Source organism: Papaver somniferum, chromosome 7 (genome assembly GCF_003573695.1).
Source record: "Papaver somniferum cultivar HN1 chromosome 7, ASM357369v1, whole genome shotgun sequence".
Classification (NCBI taxonomy): Eukaryota; Viridiplantae; Streptophyta; class Magnoliopsida; order Ranunculales; family Papaveraceae; genus Papaver; species Papaver somniferum.
This window is the reverse complement of record NC_039364.1, coordinates 21556553-21567064: the sequence shown is the minus strand read 5'-3', so window position 1 is coordinate 21567064 and position 10512 is coordinate 21556553.

The following is a 10512-nucleotide window of genomic DNA, read 5'->3' as shown; positions in this document are numbered from 1 at the left end:
AACAACAGGAAGTCGAGAACACGCTACATGTACAACCTTCTTTCAAGGAAATGCAGAAAGAGTTAGAGGACCACACCCACAGAGAGAAAGAGTTGAGAAAACTACTCAAGGTAGCCAGCAATGAGCAAAATACCAGAGGAGTAACAGAAAATACGGGAAAAAAGGAATAGGAACCTATAGCTATGACGTAGGAAGCGATGGCCAGGTACCTAGAAATGAACTATAGAGTAGTAAAGCAAGACAATTACGATTTCATGGCTAGCCCATACACCTCCGAAATCACGGTAAAGTGAATGCGCGAGAGCACCTTAGCCGATTCTTTTCTACCATGAACGAACACACGACTAATGGGAAGTTGTGTCTGAGGGAATTCCCGAAATCGCTAACCGATACAGCATTTACTTGGTATGACAACCTAAAGCCGGGAAGCATTAGTTCGTGGTCGGCCATGTTCACTCTTTTCCTTAGAAAATTTTATTCATCAAAAAGGAAAGTCACAACTATAGATTTGAGCAAGTGCAACCAGCGCCTAGGTGAAGATATAAGAAAATACATCACCAGGTTCTATCACTTTGCGCTAGATTTCCACGAAGACATGAAGGTTGAAGCGCTGGTGGAGATCTGTGTACGCAGAATGACACCGTCCTTTAAGAAAATCCTGGTCAATTTTCAATTCCCGACATTCGTCGATCTAGAAGAGGCGGCGACAAGAATTGCCGACTGTGTAGAGGAGTACAACTCAGACTATGCCTGGAGCAATACAATTAATACTGTATCAACCGTACCAAGGAATATCCTCGCGAACAATAACCAAGAAGGCTGGAGGGCACATGCAAACCAACCATATAAGAACCAATCACATGCACTCCCTCCCCCTTTGCCTTACAGTAAGGAACAGATCGTGGGTCTGTTGGAACAATGGTTAGCGAATAAAGAAACCCAACTTCCCCCAACAAAATTAGACCCCGACACCATTGACAATAACGATGCTAGGTACTATCACTACAATCGAAGGATACAACACCCCACGGTCGACTGCTACAACCTCCGAAGAATGTTCCAGAGGAAGCTGGAGATAGGAGAAATTGAGATGGGAAATCCTGAAGGCGGTAAGGCGACTCAACACCAAGTTATGATGTTGTCTCATGACCCGAGTGAAGATTCTTGGAAACCTTGGGAAGACAATGATGAAGAGGCGTGTGAAACCGAGATGGAAAACCCCGCGTTCACAAACACAGATGGTCTGGCTAGCAGGTTTGCACAAACATTATTGGCTCAACAGTTCTTTGACTCCCTCGGATTCAGTAAAAACCAAATCAAAGAGGCATCTAAGGATATAGCGGCTATCGCGGCAGGAAAACCCTATGACCCCCTCCCCAAGGAGGCGATTATGTTTACGGATGAATACATATGCTATCCGGGAGAGCATATTAGACCCATGTACTTAACCGCACATATCAACAAGTACTCATTGAAGAGAGCTTTCGTAGATGGGGGCATGTCTCTGAATCTAATCTCCATGCACACTTTAGATATCCTGGGGGTGCGACGGTTCGCAATCAGGGTGCGAACTACTACAGTGAGGGGGTTCGCGGTCATACCCAGACAGTCATCGGAATCGTAAAACTAGTCATGAAAGTCGGCCCTCTCTTCGCACTTTCACCATTCCACGTACTGGAAGATGACACCGTATTCCATGTACTATTGGGGCGAGGATGGCTGCTCAACCATAAGGTAGTGGCATTGACGTAACACCAATGTGTTAAGACCAATATGGGAGGAAAGCAATACCGGATCCCTGCCACAAGCAACCCGTTTGACCCAGAGGAAGCATACATGGCGGACGCGATCTTCTACGACGTACCAAAGGAGTCGGATGAAATACCCGAAGTGCAACTTACTCCGCTCCCTAAATGGGGGGATAAGAAAAATTGGAACTGTCCAAGTTCGTATTCAGCCCGTCCAGAATGGTATTTCCCGCGGAAAGGAAAAGGAAACAAGAAGAGCAACCCAGATTCCAGCGTTTCTCAAGGCCAGATGGAGGGCACGTGTACCGTTTGTAGAAATTAACTGAGGGAACAACCACGGATATGCAGGACCGCGTCAGAGTATCGGTAAACGAAGTGGAGGTTCACTCAGAAGACCCCAATCAAAATTTGGATGAATTACCTTATAACAAAATCAGCGGTGAGAAGTTGCAAGACCAGCTTATAGAGGCGACACCCAGGGCTGCAGAAGAGCGAACGCCTGGAGAGCTCACCATGGATGGTGTCGAGGAAATCAACATAGGAACGGAAGAAGACAAGCGCCCCATTATATCAACAAGAGCCTAGACGAAGAAGAGAGGGAAGCATTGATCGCACTACTCAAAGAATACAAGGATGTCTTCGCCTTTGATTATGACGAAATGCCGGGGTTGGACAGATATCTTGTGGCTCATAACCTCGGAGTGTCTCCTGAGTTCAAGCCGATAAAGCAAAGAAGCAGGGAGTTCCATAGGTCCATGGCTCTCGCGATAAAGGAGGAGGTAGAAAGGTTGCTGAAGGCAAAGTTCATCAAACCCATCCAACACCCGACCTGGATAGCTAACATTGTGCCTGTGGTAAAAAAAGAACGGGAGATCAGGTGTTTTGTAGACTACAGAGACCTAAACCGAGCCTTCCCAAAGGACGACTTCCCGCTACCCAATATTGATATGACGCTAGACGCGACGGGAGGTAAGAAGCGGTTCTCCTTCATGGACGCTTTCAGCGGATACAATCAGATAAAGATGGCCCCGTCAGATGCAAAAAAGACCGCCTTCCAAACCCCATATGGGAATTTTTATTATGTAGTGATTCCCTTTGGTCTGAAAAACACCGGTGGCACGTATCAGCGTGCCATGTCGTCCATATTCCATGATTTATTACACCAAACGGTAGAGGTGTACGTTGATGACATTCTGGTCAAAACACAAGCCGCCGAAAGTCACATGTCCCATTTGAGGACGGTCTTTGAAAGATATATGAAATTAAATCTCCGGATGAATCCCCTCAAATGCGCCTTCGGGGTGACGTCAGGAAAGTTCCTAGGCTTCGTAGTGGCTAATGAAGGGATTCGAGTAGATCCGAGTAAGGTCGAGGCGATCACAACCATGGCGTCTCCGTCAAACACAAAGGAGCTACAAGCATTCATAGGAGGGATATCATACATACGACGCTTCATACCTGGATTGGCACAATTAATGTCTGTGTTCATGCCCTTATTAAAGAAAGGTATCGTCTTTGTGTTGGGAGAAGGGCAGCGCTCCGCGTTCGAAAAACTGAAGCAATGTCTCGTCAGCCCCCAAGTCCTCAGGCCCCCGATAAGAGGAACACCCCTCTACCTCTATACAACGTTTACTAGTTCGGCGATAGGCGCGCTTCTCGCACAAGACATGAGGGTCAATGAATTGTCACCTATTTACTATGTTACCCGAGTCCTGCGAGAAGCGGAGACGAGATACCCACGCATAGAACAGGCATGTTTAGCTCTCATCTACGCGTCAAAGAAGCTGCGCCCATATCTATTGACGCATGAAACCATCGTGATAGCCGCGACAAACCCCATAGCCTACCTAGCATCCAAGCTTGTCCTAACAGGAAGAACTGCTCGGTGGTTGCTATAATTGTCAGAATTCGAGCTCAAATACCAACGACCAAATGGAGTGAGAGGGAAGACAATAACTGACCTAATAGCCATGTTCCCGGGAGAAGGAGACGACGAGGTACATGAATACATACCCGGAGAAGTAGCAGCCGTAGACAATGACGAGCCTTGAAACATGTTCTTTAACGGGTCTTCATACGACACTATTGGAGGAGCAGGAGTAGTATTCGAAGCCCCACAAGGTGACATGCTGTCGTATTCATTCAAATTGGATTTCTCATGCAATGTTGCCGAGTATAAAACACTAATCTTGGGACTCAGATTGGCAAAAGAACTCAATTTTGGAAGTATAAAAGTGAAAGGCAACTCAATACTTGTGACGAACCAAGTGATTGGCGACTTCCATGTCAAAGAACCACACCTAGCGCCCTATCGAGCAGAGGCTCAGAGCCTGATGAATCAGACAGGGTCAACTTTGGAGCATACCGGAAGAACTGGAAATCGTCATGCAGATGCTCTGGAAACCCTAGAAACTAATATGCAATTAAATGGTGAAGCAGTGGGTACAATCACGGTAATAAGAAAGGAATTGTGCAGCACCTGGAAAGAATACCTAGCTTTTGAGGAAGCAGATGATTGGAGGCGGGTATATATCGAAGACTTAACTCGAATGGAGGAAGATCGAGTAATGCCTACCCAAGCCTTGAACCAATTTGCAATGATCCAAGGGAATCTATATTACCGAGCCGCTGGAGGATCCCTCGCAAGATGCGTGAAAAAAAGGAAGCAGAAAAAATACTCAAGGAGTTGCACATGGAGACATGCGGGCAAACTGGCGCCGTCTACCTCTAAAGAAAGCTTCAGAGGTTGGGAATATACTGGACAAGCATGTCAGCGCAAGCAACGACCCTCCAAGATAGCTGTGCCGATTGTCAAGCCCCACCTCAGCCCGCAGAAGTTTGTACAGTCGAGGGGACAGATTGGAGGCAGCCTTACATTGATTTTATCCAACTGTTGATAGTGGATTTTAGTTCAGGGCTAAAATTGTAAAACACAATTTATACGCTGATATCCTACAGAGGATAAATCCATTAATAAAGTGATGAATACTTCTTCATTTTCCTAATTCACCTAGAATGGATCATATGGCAACAATCCCAGTATTCTGTGAATTTATAGCATTATCAATTAATGCATGACCAGCCTTGTATTTCCTGCGCTGTTCCTGCTGAACTCTCATTATTGGTGCGGCATGACGACTGAGTGCTTCTCTCAGCAGAGTAACACGAATATCCAAGTGTCACTAATGAGGCATGCACGAAATACTTGTACATGCTACAACTCTCGGTGTGTTATACTATCCCGATTGAGCATACATCTCTCGGTGTGTTATACTAGCCCGATCGAGCATATGGAATGTCCATTTGAGTCTCAGAAATAATCACGACCACGCAAGTTGGCCGAATGATTTAACCAGCCTAGATGATCCTCAGCAGAAGCAGGCTACCACCTTAATGACCACCAGTGGGCCCTCTTATGCCTTGGTTGGTCGAATACCTACCATGCCTCCCAAACTACCACCGAACACCAGCCTGAAATTGGACGTCCAGGCTGGTACTGAGCGCCTTGGAGGAGTCGTATGAACAAAGGCCGCCTACAGCAGTCTCAAATTCATCACGTCCGTCCAACTTCATCGGCATAGTTGAACGGCGTAGATCGTACCATGGACGGTTGGACAAGCGTTGTCCTGCACACTGGCGGGCCCCCTTCACGCCTGCATAATCGATCCTCCCCTGACCTAGCCACATAATCACGTACAATTCCCGAAGTTCGGCCGGCGTGAGGTTCAAAGGGTCGCAGGAAATTCCACTAAAGGTCTTAAATTGATCACGACCATCCAACTTCACCAGCATGATTGGATGGCTTATATCAGACCTATAACCACCAGACAGGTATTGGCGTGTTCACCACTGGCCCAATATGGGTCCCACACGATGGACCTCTCCAGATGAGGAGTGTAGGGTGCAATTTCGGTCGGCCAAACTAGCATGCACGCAACCTGCCGGAAACCCTAATTAGGTTTTGCGACATGCATATGTCGCAAATTGATCTCGAGCGTCCGTTTTCGCCATCTTGGATGAAGGGTCCAGGAATAGACTAAGCAGGTCCGGAGAGTATTAACATGATCAATGTGGACCCATCTATCTCCATGTCCGACCGACTAAGACAAACCATGGCTAGGTGTCTCGATTCGTGCGCCCAAACTAGGCATGGTCGCGCGGTTTTCTATTGCAAACTGATCTCGACCACTCAACTTTACCGGACAAATTGAGTGGATTAGATCACATATCCATGGGACAGCGAGGTACGGACGTGTACACCGGCATGCCGTCTACACGCATGACCAATCGGTCTTGCCAAAAAGCGTCCCATGCTTGGATTCGACCAAGCTAAAGGTTGGTGTTTGAGCACCTCCTAAACCCTATTCCAACGGTCGCAGATGTGGGTCGCAAGTCATCTCGTCCGTCCAACTTCTCCAGCTTGGAAGGACAGCCTAAGACAGGAGTTAGGCGACCAGTGAGGCATCACTACGATCACCGTCCACCATTCTTCCACACAGAGTGATCGGCCAATTCAGGGCTTACCTGTACAACCTCCAAATGATCACTCGAAGATGGTCGGATGTGAGGCTATTTTAAGACGCTTAATCGTGACTTACTCCGTTAAGCCTTAAGATAGCGATGTTTCATACGTGCTGAATATATTCGATGCATTACATGCACAGAATACACACGATATTTCATAAATATCGACTTCCTAAATAACTTAGTTATTTAATCTAGCATAACATGTTACCTTTTGTGGGTCCCACGATCCACACACTCGAGACATTAATCATGTCACAAACTGGGGGATACTTACTGAGGTATTGGTATGGCGATTTACAGAGTGCATCGCACAACGCGCCATCATAAGAACGTGTCAGGCAATCATGGACGGTTAGTGATGATGGGAGAAGTGGGCTTTACATGATCGTGTGACAATTACCACGACTCCACTACTCCATCACTCCACTTCCCATGAGAAACGTGGGTTAAGCGCAATGACTTGTATAAATAGGTTCTCCTCCCTATTTCCGAACAAGACAACGAGACAGAAGCCAAGTGTTGACACAATCGTATTCCAACACCAGAACTGATAGCTTTCATTCTGCAAGCCGGTACAGCTTTCTGATACAAGTCATACACAACCAACACCTTCACAATCTCAACACCTTCTTCGCTTCCCTCCCTAAGATCAACCCCATCTCGTTCACTTTGTGACCGAAGCAAGTCTGGAACGGCCATTTCTTGGTTTAGGCCAGAGTTGTACAAATTGATTTCTCGAATCACAAGCACTCCCGTGCAATGCATTTGTTTAGGGTTTAGATTCATTTCTCATCCACACACCCCAAATTACCAAAACCGGCAAAAATAGTTTTCACCCATAAACAATTGGCGACCACATTGGGAGGTTAATCTCTCGGTTGTGAAGTCAATTCCTTAAAAATCTGATTCAATTTTGTCAATTTCGAAAAGGATAGATCTTAGGTCCAATTTAATCATCAATCCATTTCAAGATGGTAGAACTTAGGTCTGGATCAGCAATCAATTCTGAGGGAGCTAGTATGGATAACACTCTTGGTATCGATGTACCTGTCAGTGGAAGTATTGTGATCAATACATCCCGTGGAGTCGTCTCTTCTACCACCAACGTCAGCGGAGAAGGAGATATTCCAGTAAGTGTAACGCCTCCTATCACCAGAGCCAGCGCAGCCGCGAATCCAGGCATCTCCTCAAGTACGACGCCTCCGGCGGTCACCAGAGCAACAACTTCCACTCCTTCATCAGGACGAGGAGCTGGAGGAGCAAGAGGAGGACCATCTCCCATTACCATCGCAGATTTGATGGAGAGGCAGGAAGTTCTTGCTAAGACTCAAACGAATATAGCAGCAACTCAGAAAGAGGTACTCACTTTCCTCAAAACTTTAACTAAACGATTGCCACAAGATCCACGGCAACCCCTGGAGCCAACAAGGGATGCCTCCGATACACCCGGAACATGCGTTTTCACTCGGGCCCACATGAATGAAGAAACTCGTGTTGATCCTGAACGCCCAAGGGAAAGGGAACAGCCATCCAACTTCATCACGCGTGAAGACCTGGAACGACTCCTCCAAAACCGAGGCAAAGGAAATCTGATGGACGTGCACCAGCATCAGTCGTCGTACCCTCAAGATGTGCATCGAATTCCTCTTCCAAGAGGATACATCTCTCCTCAATTCTCCCTCTATGATGGTACTGGTAACGCTCGTGAACACATCTCTCGAATTTTGGAATCCTTGGGGGAGCATGAATACAATCATGTTCTCCGCCTGAAAGAGTTCTCGAAGTCACTTACGGGAAGGGCGTACACCTGGTACAACAACATCGCACCTAACAACATATCCAATTGGGGAGATATGGTCAGTGCTTTCTACAGAAAGTATTTCTTCGTATCCGAGCAGATCACCTTTTCAGATCTAGGGAGAGTCTCTCAGCGGAACAACGAGCATCTGAACGGCTTCGTTAAGAGGTTCAGAACTCAAGCACTAGATTGTCATGATCCGAACGTCACTGAACGTCAGTTGGTGGAGTTGTGCATTAAGGGGATGGTACCCATATACCGCGCTTTATTAGAGAATCTGGGCTTCCATACATTTTTTTGAACTCCATGAAGATGCCAAGCGTTCAGCCACAACCGCCCCAGCGTTGCTGGAAAGAACTAGGGTTGTTCGAAACGAAGATTCACGTAAGATTCGAGGAAGCATGCGTCTCATCAACAAGAAATACAACATGGGTCCTTCTGTAAGCGTGGTGGGCGAAGGAGGAAAAAGGAAAGCTTCAGCAACGGAACAACAACCCAAGCGTGCGGCTCCGGCATACACGACTTTATCTCGAAAGGGAACGAGTAAGACTCCTTCACAAGACGCTGAAGATACAGGCTTCCCATTCCCCATGAATGAAGTAATGGAACTCCTGGAAGCATGGATTCAAGACGATGCTATCAAGCTTCCTCCTATCAGACGCCCGCCGACTGAGAAATACATGTCAAACCCCAAGTATTGCCGCTACCATAGGTTTGTCCATCATCCGACCAAGGACTGCAACAGGCTGAAACAAATCTTCAGAGAAAAGATAGAGGCAGGAGAGCTCCAGTTGGGGAATGAAGGTGTTCATAGAGATCCTCTTCCTATTGGGAACTGCATGATTTCCGGAGACTCTGTTCGCAAGACTGTACAATCTACGATGGAGCATTTGTGCGAAATTTTATATTTCTTCAAGGCACAGCGTCAAAACATATTTGCATCCCTCAACCGCATTGTATCAGGCAGGCGTTTGTATCCAGAAAAGGAATCAGTCTCGAAACCTCAATCTTTCCTAGAAGATGCGATCAAGGGAAATTGGGGACTCTTAACCGTCACTCGTTTGAAGGATATCGAGTTCGACAACACATTGGTTGATACAGACTCCGAATTCAACATCATCACTGTCAAAACCTTGAAGGCGACAAGGGTTTCGAAACAGGAACCTACTCGCAGCCCAACCGTGATTAAGAATCCAGAAGGATAGCTTGGAGATGCCTATGGATACATCGTTCTTGAAGTTAAATTGGGTGATTCCCTGACGCAAGCAAAGTTCTACATAGTCAAAGAACATCCCAATTACGACATGATCCTAGGACGCTCTTGGATACACGACAACAAGGAAACACTGGGAGTTTGTCCTCTTCCGGCTACGATACCCGAAAGTATCTCCAACAAATCTTCTGGACCTGAAGACTGCCTGTTACCGCATCTTCAACTTGCCAATGTGACACAACTTCCTGGAGAGAGCCCATCAACGTACATTAAAAGGTTCCGAGATCAAGTAAGTCTCATCACACAACCCTTTTTGCGACCAATCACTCCTCACCATGATAAGTCCTTGGGACTTGATCCAACCAACAACCCAACCCCCGCTAGGAGATGTGAATGGGAGGCCGGTCCCTTCAAGCGTTTTATCAGGAGCTTAGAAGCTGTCTCGATCAAAGACGACAAGGCCAAGGACCAGGTATCTGTGCAACACCCAAACCCATTTGGAATTGGAGATCTGGTGACGAAGATGACTGCATTCAAAGTCGGGAGCATTACGGTAAAAGTGACCACTCCACCTGACTCACCCGCCGAAAGGGAGGGTAAACCGTACCTAGTAGAAGATGTTATCCTAGGCGGCTATTGCAAGATCATCAACGCTGACAAACTGGAAGGTGTAACAGTTCACTCGTGATGGCTCAAACCCTACCGTACTTAAGACGCTGTGATACCACGTTCCAGCGTCCTCCATACTTGAAACGCCTGTGCTATTTGTTCCAGCGTTCCCCTTAGCGTTTCTTCCACAATTTCCTTTTCATGCCGCATTTGTAATTCCTCCAAAAAAATGATTGCAATACTTGCATTCATAATTAGGGTTTCAATTTTCAATTCTCAAATTAATCGAAATATTTTCCATCTAGGAGTTTCTTTACCCATAAAGAAAGAAACAAAGTCCTGAGTCAGCCTAAATCATCATTACCCACTAGAGCAGGCCTGGAAGGAAACCCTAAACAAACATTTTTGTATTTCCTGGAAGATATTGGGAAAGAGAATATGTGCGGAAGAAGGAAGATGTTTCGGTCCATTTACCCCAGCAAGACCAGGGAAATTTCGAGTCAGGAGCATAGACAGGTCTGTGATGTTTCATTATGGCATTCTCTTTTTCATTGCAAGAACATCATATGATCACATCCGATATATGGAAGATTTACATCAAAAAAAAAACACAGTGT